The sequence below is a fragment of the Triturus cristatus genome, chromosome 3_1, assembly GCF_964204655.1.
Source record: "Triturus cristatus chromosome 3_1, aTriCri1.1, whole genome shotgun sequence".
NCBI lineage: Eukaryota > Metazoa > Chordata > Amphibia > Caudata > Salamandridae > Triturus > Triturus cristatus.
In genome coordinates this window covers 268334236-268346424 of record NC_140583.1, presented here as the reverse complement: position 1 = coordinate 268346424, position 12189 = coordinate 268334236, and the positions used below count along the sequence as shown (strand labels likewise).

The 12189-nt window shown below is 43.3% G+C and overlaps 1 protein-coding gene across 9 annotated transcripts in view; it reads right to left on the bottom strand.

The window, feature by feature from the left end:
* Window positions 1-12189, bottom strand: part of LINGO1 (leucine rich repeat and Ig domain containing 1) — a 3568664-nt gene that overhangs the window by 1857875 nt on the left and 1698600 nt on the right. The gene's annotated exons all lie outside the window — the stretch shown is intronic.

Below are 12189 nucleotides of genomic sequence, written 5' to 3'. Positions count from 1 at the left end.
AATGCCCACAGCCTGGTCCATTCTCTTGTTACTTCTCATTTAAATCTTAGGCTCAATTACGATTGAGCTTTTACAATCCAATCACTCTTTGTGCAGGGACTGAAATTATGAGATGTGCATTAATATTTACCAGGTGTTGTAAATGGGAAACATCCTTTAGCACGCCGCCAGAATCCTGCTGTGCCTTTACAGCGCCGCCAATAGAACGAACACATCGTTAGTATGCATTTGTTTAGCATGCAAGTTGTTACAACGACTTGCTTTAAGGGTGTGCCTTGGTGGAGTAGAGTTGGATTTAGAGTCCAACACCTTCCCTACTGTTGCGCAGACTGGAGTTGGATTAGTAAATGATAATAATCCAAGTCCAGCGCCCCCCAAAGGCAAGCTGTTGTAACAACTTTTGTGTAGGTACGCATCATTACGACACATTTGTACTAATGCCAGCGTTAAAAAGGCATGTGTTCTAAACGCATGCGTGATTCCATCATACAATCTTTGTAAACACCTTGCACCCCCTTTCATCTGTGAGATCATTTTCTCAGCTCTGCTTCCTCATAACTACCCCTCTATTAGACAAACAGTCATCCCCTCTCATACAGTCTTTTGATGCTAGCACTAACTTTAGTGAAGGTAGCAAAGGCTATGTAAAAATAGATTTCATTTAGTAATAACCCAAAGGATTAGAGTCAGACGAGTACATGATTGCCAATGTTTTGAATGAGATAATATTCAAGTGTTGGACATCGTTCTATAAAACTGCTGAATTAAGAAATTGGCATCCAATGCTCACTGTATTAGATTTCTAAATGCATAACTTTATATTAATGAAATGTAACTGCATCCTATATATATATATATATATATATATATATATATATATATATATTACCTACTGGCGATAGCCAGTAGGTAGTTATAGTTAGGACCACGTTTCCATAGGAAAACCTCAACATTCTATTTTGAATAACTTTGGCGCCGGTCGACGAATCCTCGCGAATTTCTCAAAATAGGTGGGGCGCTACGCTCCGCTCCTACCCTGAAAGTCTCGGGGGGATCCGTCAAGCGGGGGCTGAGATAAAAGGGGGGTCCCAAAACGCGTTTTTCCCATGCATTTTTCCATAGGACCTTTAGAACGAGCTACAGCCCGAATGGCTGAACAGAATTACTCAAAATTTGGCAGAGAGGTAGTCCCTAGGTCAAGGAAGTGCCTTTTGTAGGTTTGGTGTAAATCTGTTCAGTAGATTCTGAGAAAATAGCCTTTAAATCAATATATATATCTGAGCCAGCTTACGGTACGCTTACCGTACGCTTACGGTAAGCGTACGGTGGCGTGCGCGAGCGCGATTCTGATTGGCTCTTAGATCTTAGTAAACATTCGAATCGGCCGAAACCAGGAAGCGGCGGCCGCCATTTTGTCTCTCGCACTGAGAGAGATTTTTAAAATCGGAAGCCCAAAAACATGTAAAGGGGCTGTTTTGACAACTCCCTCCCACATAGTCATGTTGAGGGAGTCCCCAAACATCCCCCAAGTGCAAAAACGGTTTTATTTTTTTTTCGGCAATTTCGCGGGGTACGCTTACCGTACGCTTACGGTAAGCGTACGGTAAAAAAATAAAAATAAAAAAAACACTATCCACACTTACCCCACCCCCTGTGCTTTTGGTGGCCGAAGGCCACCAAATGTGCTGGGCTTATTACAATGGAAAAAAACACTATCCACACTTACCCCACCCCCTGTGCTTTTGGTGGCCGTAGGCCACCAAATGTACAGGGCTTATTATAAGGGAAAAAAACTTAGCATTTAAAAAACCGTACTAATTCACTGAAAAAACCATAGGTTTCACACACGTTATAGTTAGGAATTAGCATTTAAAAAACCTTGCAAATTCACTGAAAAAACCATAGGTTTCACACATGTTATAGTTAGTGGAAATTTTACTGATAAAAAACCAATGAAATTGCCCCGTTATAGTTAGCGCAGGCAACTATAACTCACGCGACCGCAATCCTCTGCTGATGACATATGTGTCTTTATGAAAAAAAAATATTTGTAATATATGTATAGCTAAAAATGTATGGAAGAAGACATGGGCAAATAAGTGTCTAAATACAGTATTAGCATCAGCAGAGGATTGCGGTCGCGTGAGTTATAGTTGCATGCGCTAACTATAACGGGGCAATTTCATTGGTTTTTTATCAGTAAAATTTCCACTAACTATAACATGTGTGAAACCTATGGTTTTTTCAGTGAATATATATATATATATATATATATATATATCACTGAAAAAACCATAGGTTTCACACATGTTATAGTTAGCTGGACATTTTACTGATAAAAAACCAATGAAATTCCCCCGTTATAGTTACTGTAGGCAACTATAACTCACGCGACCGTAATCCTCTGCTGATGCTAATACTGTATTTAGACACTTATTTGCCCATGTCTTCTTCCATTAAATTTTAGCTATACATATTTTACAAATTTTTTTTTTCATAAAGACACATATGTCATCAGCAGAGGATTACGGTCGCGTGAGTTATAGTTGCCTACAGTAACTATAACGGGGGAATTTCATTGGTTTTTTATCAGTAAAATGTCCAGCTAACTATAACATGTGTGAAACCTATGGTTTTTTCAGTGAATATATATATACACACACACTGAAAAAACAAAGGTTACAGGGACGTTATAGTTAGGAAATGGAATTTATAAAACCTTAGAAATTCACTGGAAAAAACCAAAGGTTACAGGGACGTTATAGTTAGACAAAGGTTTCACTCGTACAAAACCATTGAAATTCAGCAGTTATAGTTAGCTGAGCTAACTATGACTCATGCCCCCAATGCACTTCTTATGACCTCACATATTACATCACTGATGACATCATTCACAAAATCCCTAACACACCCACTCACACCCCAAAGAAACTTTCATACACCAACTCCCACACAGCCATTCACAAACCCATTCACAGACCCATACCAGTACTTACAGACCCACTCACAGATTCATAGATCTACATACAAATCCACTCACACCCATACAGCCACTTATACATCCACTCACTCACTCACTAAGTAGGAGCCCACGCTCTTTTTTCTTAAACATTTTCATCCGAATCCGCAGATCCCACCAAAAGATTTTTTAATGGATTTTTCGGGCCCTGCGGGGTCCCAGTGTGACCAGCCCAAAGAATCCTAGGGGGTCAGGGTGTTTGCACGCTGCCCACCTTTCTTTTTCTAAAAATGTTTTTGTGGGACTCTGTTCAACCTGAACCGAGCCCCAAGGTGGCTACCAGCACTTCCTGGTTGAAGTGTTGGCAGCCAATCATATTTCAACCGGGTTTAAGTAGGCTGTTGGGCTCCCAGATATCTAAGTTTTTAAAACTTAAATATATTGGCAACTACTGAATGGATTTACACCAAATCACAGAAAAAACGCATTCTGTACCAGCATATAGCTTTCTGCCAAATTTTGTGTAATTCCCTGCAGCAACACAAAAAACGTTTCTCCTATGGAAACTTTAGTCCTAACTATATCTACCTACCCTCAGTAGGATATATATATCTATATAGGGCCTGATTTACGTGATTTACGGTTAAATTTTCGATTCTCCCCCCATCCCTATCGCGTTTGCGAGTGGAGTTTGCCATTCTGGCATGTGGGCTATCATACATTACAAGATGGCGCCGATAGTGGGGTAGGAATGTTAGAGACCAGAATATTGATGTTGGTCCTTCATTTGTGTTAATGTACATTTCGTTGATTTAAAAACATGGCGGGCGAGCGCTTCGGTAAACATAGAAGAAGGTTGTTACCGAAACGCGTCTGTTTATTTTCGTGAAAGTTTCCACTTAATAAATTTTGGAAACGGCCCCCGCGAGTGCTGTCTTTCTCTTTTGGATGGTGGTTGTGAGAAGGAGAGTTGCAGCAAATATTAATTGCGGGTACACCCCCACATGAAGAAGCACCCGCCTGAGAGTGCACCGGATTGGTGTTTTGTAGCAGTGATTGAAATTTCCAGGAGCACCGTACGGGTTTAATTCGAAGACCAGTGACGGACTACGGCACCTATGAGGTGCGTGCCCGCGGAGACAAGGAGTGGGCGAAGTCCGGGTAAGACGCCGGCTGGCGTGTCTTACATTTGTTTAACCCGTACAAGGCGAGGGGGAACACGAAGGATTTGTGTATTAACACTAAACTAAAGCAGAAGATGTTTTGTGAATCGGAGCGCCGCGAGGCTGCCTCCACGATGTTTAAGAAGAAGGAAGAGAGAGGGGACAGAAGACAAGAGGGAGGGGACGCAGGCAAGCCCAACATCACGACCCAATGTATCGCGCTCGAACGGCTGTACGAGCGAGAGATAAGAAAGTGGTGGGAAGGGACCTCATTACAAAATTATATTGAGGTCAATAGAGTACCCAGAGGTCTGAGAATATACACGGTACCGGCCTACGAGTCCCCGGATCCCCTATTACTTGATGAGTGGGCGGAGCATACCGCTGAGTCTTGCAAAGGGATGCTACAAATATTGGTCAAGTTTGCCTGGAGTGACCGCAATAAGGCCCTGAAAGATATCGAGGCCTTGGAAGAAATACTAAAAAAAGAAGAAGATCAAACTAAGATTAACGAATACAGGGAGCAAATGAAGAAACGTCTGAAAAGCTATGAAGAAAAGATCAAAACGCGGAAGCAGAGCAAATTCGACCGCGATGAAAATGATTACGCACAGGGAAGAGTTCTGACTTTTGCAAGAAAATTTGACAAACCGAGAAACGATCTCCGAAGCAATAACAAGAGACCTACTCAAGCAGAAGCAGAAGTACCAGTGACGTCAGAATCAGAAGTCACTGAGAATGAATCTTCGGAGGATGAGAGAAGCACTGCCTCTGGATGCGGTCCAGTGCATACTCCTTTTCGGGAGGAATTCAAACTGATCCGCCAGTCTTGGCAGAGAGGAGGCAGAGGCAAACCCCCGGAGCAAATGGGAAGAGGAAGACTAGGAGGGGACAAGGGGGCAGGAAGAGGCAATGTATCCCCACCGGCAACGCGGAGCAGAACGGCGTATACCAGGAGAGCCTCCAACAGGAGATGGTAATGAAACCCAAAGAGGCCAATCTTACCATCATTAACCTAACGACCAAACACTTGACGAAAATCGAAAAGTCTGTCCTCGAATTAGGTCTCACTTTCTGCCCCCATAAGACTATGGAATTTACGCAGACGCGTATTGATCTTTTCAAATTTACGCGTAAATTAAAACTGCATAAGTACTTTAAGATCAAACCACCTACTACGAAACCCAAATCCCAAGCCAGCATGACTCCGGCTCCGGATGAACTCGCAAGTGGGGACCTCAATGCTATTATGGTTTTGGAGGAATTAAGAACTGAAGCGGAAGATGGCACCTTAACATCTTTGAGACAATCACAACAATTAGCCATCACTGGCATAAAACAACAAGGTGGACTAACCAAATTCAAACCCGTGTCACAATTCCTACCGCAAATGGCACCTGATGCTATTGAGGTCTTTTCGGAAGCAGTCACGAAGGATTTGATACAGCTCCGACGTAAACAAAGATTCAAAAAAGCCACAATAAAGGAGAGCAACTTCTCTTTTAAACAACAAAAGGCCCTTGAAGATCTAAGGAAGGATAAAGGAATTGTATGTAAGCCCTCTGACAAGGGAGGCAACATAGTATTGCAAACCAAAGCGAACTATGATAAGGAAGCGCTTCGCCAACTTTCTAATGGACAGACATATATTGCCATTGATACGAACTTCTATCATGAAAGTATGGAGAACTATTACTCCCTCATTTCCAGGTGGCACAACAAAGGTCTTCTGACAATAGATGAATTTCTATTTCTTAGAAGGCTGAACCCCATCATTCCAACCTTCTATCACCTCCGTAAGGTGCATAAGAATAAAGAAATACCACCTGGGAGACCAATTGTGGCATCCCAAGGGAGTCTCACAGAGAATATGTCTATTTATGTCGATTCATTCCTCTTGCCCCACGTGAAAAACCTGAAATCCTATATCAGGGACACGAAAGATCTGTTGGGACACATTGCTGTTCTGGAATGGAAGGAGGAATATAAATTGATGGTTCTAGACATTACCAGCCTATATACCTCTATAGCGCACTGTGATGGATTAAAGGCTATGGAATATTTCCTTAAGAAACGCCCACTGAAATATCTTGAACATAATGAACTTTTAATTGATTTTGCCAGATTCTGTTTAACTAACAACATCTTTCTGTTCCATACACAGCTATACAGGCAGATCTCGGGGACAGCCATGGGTACCTGCTTCGCCCCCAGCTATGCGAACTTGTTCGTAGGCTGGTGGGAGGAGCAGGTAGCCTGGGACACATCGAACATCCAATGGACAGAAAAGGTGGTCGTGTGGTACCGTTACATTGATGACCTGTTCATCGTGTGGAACGGTTCACTCGACACCGCTAGAGACTACATAAATATCTTGAATACCAACACAGTTCATTTAGAATTCACAGGAGAAATTGATGCTTTTTCAGTGAATTACTTGGATGTGAATATTTATGTAGACAAGGGACAATTGAAAACTAAACTCTTCCGCAAAGAGACAGCGGGGAATTCTGTCCTTCATGCCTCTAGCAGTCATCCTACGAATCTGGTTAACAGCATCCCCTACGGGGAACTGCTTCGTATAAAGAGGAATAGTTCAGATGACAGTGAGTTTCTAGTGGCAGCTAATGAAAGCATCAGACGTTTTGAAGCCCGAGGGTATAGCAAAGGGGTTCTTGATAAGGCTTTCGGCAAAGTTAAAGCAATTCAAAGGACTGATTTGCTCAAAAATACAGAAACCATGAATATGGATGACATCAAGGGGGGCAAATTCAGACTTATAACTACCTTTTCTAGGGATGCAGGGAACCTCAAAAGAATTATGCGCAAAAACTGGCACATCCTGCAAACTGATGGTGTGATAGGGACTGATCTTCCATCCTACCCCCTCATCACATTCAGAAAAGCGAGGTCTATTAAGAACGACCTAGTGTGCAGCTATCTGAGGGACGCCCCCAAATCACCCTTTGGAGCTTTAGGAGGATTTTTTCCATGTGGAAAATGTAAAGCCTGTAAAGGAAGCAAAAGAGTGCTTAGCTATGACATTCCCGTTATAGGTATCAATAAGACAATCAGGAAATTTTTGACATGCACTACACCTTACACTGTTTACTGTTTGGTATGCCCCTGTGGCTTACGCTACGTGGGCAGTACCATCCACCCTACAAAAATCAGAATCCTGGAACACATGCGGGCCATCAGTAAGGGAGACGAGACCTACCCCGTAGCACGTCATTTTGACAAAACTCACAATCGCAATCGTGATGAGTTGAGCTACTTTTGTTTGGATCATGTACCATCTAATCCTAGAGGGGGAGATAGGATACTGAAACTACGGAGATTGGAGTCACGGTACATTATCGATCTCCATACCAAAACACCTTGGGGCCTTAATAGTAGTGAAGAGTTAGCTGTACACCTAGGGGAGTGATATTCTACACTGACTTCCCCTCCTTCACTTTACTATATCATGATGACATTGGATGATGCCACTGTACACATTGTAAATAATGTACATATGAACACGATTTTGGTATCTGTACATATGCGGGTGGGATTCACATGTGCATAATTGATGTATATAATTGCTGTATATACATGTATAATTGGGTGTGTGCATATATTGGCGGGCATTCTGAATTGCATTTGAACCCGAGCAAGGATCCGTTGCGTTACCTTGGTTGCTTCCTGTATAAACATCATTTATGGTAAATTGTATTATATTGTATATAGTATCTTTAGATGTATAGGCAAAGTGGTTTGCTCTCCCACTCAGTGTTTTATTATAAAAATATTTTGCATTTGTAGAATACCGTAGCAGTAGGCAGCCCTAGCCATGTTTTATTTCTGTTGGAGAATGTCTCCATGTGTATGCCCATCCAGGGCCTGATTTACGTGATTTACGGTTAAATTTTCGATTCTCCCCCCATCCCTATCGCGTTTGCGAGTGGAGTTTGCCATTCTGGCATGTGGGCTATCATACATTACAAGATGGCGCCGATAGTGGGGTAGGAATGTTAGAGACCAGAATATTGATGTTGGTCCTTCATTTGTGTTAATGTACATTTCGTTGATTTAAAAACATGGCGGGCGAGCGCTTCGGTAAACATAGAAGAAGGTTGTTACCGAAACGCGTCTGTTTATTTTCGTGAAAGTTTCCACTTAATAAATTTTGGAAACGGCCCCCGCGAGTGCTGTCTTTCTCTTTTGGATGGTGGTTGTGAGAAGGAGAGTTGCAGCAAATATATATATATCTATATATCTATATATTCACTGAAAATATATGTATAACTCGCGCGACCGCAATCCACTGCTGATGACGTCACATATTACATCACTGTATTCACTAAGATACTGTTAATAAGTCAGTTATACAATTAATTTTACAAAAAAACAATCCATTCAGACACTTATTTACCCATTTATTCTTCCATTAACCTTTAGATATACATATATAAAAAATATTTATTTTTTAGAAAGACACATATTCACTGGATGATGTCATCAGTGATGTCATCAGTGATGTCATTTGATATGTCATCAGTTATAGTTAGCTGAACTAACTATATCGGGGGAGTTTCAATGGTTTTTTATGAGTGAAATGTCCAGCTAACTATAACATGTGTGAAACCTATGGTTTTTTCAGAGTATTTGCAAGGTTTCTTAAATGCTAATTACTAACTATAACGTGTGTGAAACCTATGGTTTTTTAAGTGAATTTGCAAGGTTTTTAAATGCTAATTTCTAACTATAACATGTGTGAAACCTATGTTTTTTTTAGTGAATTTGTAAGGTTTTTTAAATGCTAATTTATGTATGTATTATATTTTTTATATATTTATTTTACAATAAACTACCTATGTATATAGTTATATATTGACTGTATCCTGTAATATGGAATGGCTCAGCTCTATTTTTTAATTTGGATAAAGTTGAACCGCATAGTTAATATCTTCTATAAACTTATAAACAGTTTAAAATGTTTTTTTTAAGGGTTTTTCACTGTGCTCGCACGGTGAGCGCACCCCGCGATTTTTTGAAAAAAAATAAAATGTATGTAATAGGGCAGGGGATTAAAACTACCTCTTAAAACGCGCCACAGGGCGTGTTTGCACACGTCACCTCGGGCCCCGTCCCCTCCCTTCCCCACTGTGTAAACACGCCCTGTGGCCGTTTTAATTTGGAAGATTAAGTCCCCTTGAATCCTGAGGGTCCCTAGGGTCCAACTAGACCACTAGGTACCTCCAGTAAGTGCCACAGAGCTGCGTTGCAGAGAGATGTAAAAAGGGGCACGGTCTAGACCACCTCTCTGCAACGCAGCGCAGTGGCGCTTACTGGAAGCACCTGGTGGGCTAGTTGGCCCCCAGGGTCCCTCAGGATTGAAGTGGAATTATTTCCCCAACTTAAAACGCGCCACAGGGCTTGTTTGCACATGTTAACTCAGGCCCCGTCCCCTCCCTTCACCACTGTGTAAACACACCCTGTGGCCGTTTTTAGTTGGGAGATTAAGTTCATTTGAATCCTGAGGGTCCCTAGGGTCCAACTAGCCCACTAGGTACCTTCAGTAAGCGCCACAGAGCTGCGTTGCAGAGAGATGTAAAAAGGGGCATGGTCTAGACCACCTCTCTGCAACGCAGCGCAGTGGCGCTTACTGGAAGCACCTGGTGGGCTAGTTGGCCCCCAGGGTCCCTCAGGATTTAAGTGGAATTATTTCCCCAACTTAAAACGCACCATAGGGCGTGTTTGCACACGTCACCTCAGGCCCCGTCCCCTTCCTTCACCACTGTGTAAACATGCCCTGTGGCCGTTTTTTAAGTTGAGAGATTAAGTCCCCTTGAATCCTAAGGGTCCCTAGGGTCAAACTAGCCCACTAGGTACCTCCAGTAAGCGCCACAGAGCTGCGTTGCATAGAGGTTAAAAAGGGGCGTGGCCTCAGAACACCTGTCTGCAACGCAGCTCCCTGGCGCACACTGGAGATACTTGTTGGGCTAGTTGGCCCTCAGGGACCCTCAGTATTGAAGGGGAATTAATTACCCAACTTACAACTGGCCAGGGGGCGTGTTTGCAGAGTGCTGCAAGGAGGGGGCGTGGCCTCCAGCGCGATGCCGGTCTTTTATTTATTTTACTTTTTTAAGAAGGAGGGCTGTGTGGCCCCCCTTCTTTTTCTAATTTACTGGCCCTGGGGACCCCATCCCCCAGGGCCTGCACCCTAATTTGTTTTGTTGAAAAAAATAATTTTGGCCCTCCCAAGGCCTTAATCGGCCCCGGGGACCCCAACCCCCGGGTCATGGCTTTTTTTAAATTTAAATTCTTTAGGAGGGGGCTGCGGTGCCCCCCTCCTCAGGCCACTTATGGCTCAGGGGACCCCATCGCCGGGGCCGGCCTTTGTTTTTTAATATTTTAAAAATATATATATTTATAGAAACACCTAGGACATGCTGGACAAAGCGTATGTACCTATCACCATGACGATTTGCGTGATATTCATTAAAAGGCGACTATGCATAGAATGAATCCACATGGAATGTATTTACACCGCTAGTGAAGCTCTGACGTGTCTGACGCCCTACCGTGCCTAATCCCGGCGCCCCCGCCGGTGGGTACTCTCCAAGTAGACACCCTTGTCGTTTATTTATACAAACATGGGTAGCTATTGACGGGCACATTTAATATACACGCACACCAAGCCATTCAAAGGGGATTCGACAAAAATTCGACCAAACTATGCAAGAAACCCCCCTCACGGTTAATAAAAAACACATCCACCGCCGGATGTGTAATACTTTTTATTTTACTCTCTGGAAAGGAGACGAACCTCACTTGAGAGTCACAGCGTGCTCCTGGCTGAGCCCAATGCTGTGTTACACCCACCAGTGCCCGCCGATTGCCTCACACCTCTGTGTTGTATTCCACCAGCTAGTGCGTATGCTATGACACTCTCTAGCCCATGTGCACTGTAACACCACCCCGTGAATATGTCATGCCACACTTGCCTTCGCACGGGTTATATTGCCCCATCTAACGTGCCTTCCTCGATGTGTATGTTATAACGCACAGAGCTATGCCATACATATTACAATCTGGGATCCATATCTTTGTCACAGTGCATATGCAACGTTACACTCCCCAGCACATATTTTATATTACAACTTTAGAGACTAGTTATGTTACACAACACTGCCCTGTGCATATTACACTCCAAGGCGCATATCGCATAGCACGCGCTAGTGCCTGTGCTATCTCGCGCTCTCCAATGAATCTGTCATTGCGCACAATGTATTGCATATTATATTTCACGCCCCGTTTCATCTTGTATCACACTTTTTGGTGCATAGTTTATACCATATACTACATCTAGTTTTCATTTTCAATCGTGCTCTCAGGACTATGTTCTATATAACACTGCGTCCACCTACCCTTTTCACGGGCATTACATTTTGCGATGGGGGTGGAGGGTCAGGGGGTGTTTCTGCCAAGTGAGCCCGGAGTCACAGTCACAAACGTCCTCTTCTTCCTGAATAAAAGTGAGATTATGCTGCATACTTGTTCATATTTTAAGTAGTTCGCACAGACACACATTTTAAAAACAATAAAGTTCCTAATACCCACCTTCTCTGAACAGTTAGCTTGCTGCCCCATCCACCTCCTCCCTATCCTCTGTTGTCTGAATCCATGGACTAGCCTCCTCCCTCCTGCCATGCATGGTCTGACGTGCTGCCACTGCCCTCCATTTAGCATGATGTACCAGTCCACTCCTCCTGCCCTCAATTGCCCAATTCTATGGCCCATCATTGACCTCCTGCTTAGCCTCTTTGCTTAGCTTGCTGCCCCTATTCTCCTTCCCCCTGCCCTCCGATGTCTTTGTGCATGCCCCTGCTCCATCCTTTTTGCCCACTATGTTCCATGGACCTGCCACTCCTATCTACTCTGAGTGTTCTGTTGAGCTGCCACTCCCCTCCCACCTGCCTAGCATTGTCAGATGACTGTAACCTGTCCCTGCCACCTCCACGCTGCCTGTCCACATGCCATGCCCCTATCCCCTTCCTCCTGTCCTCCATGGTCCAGTTT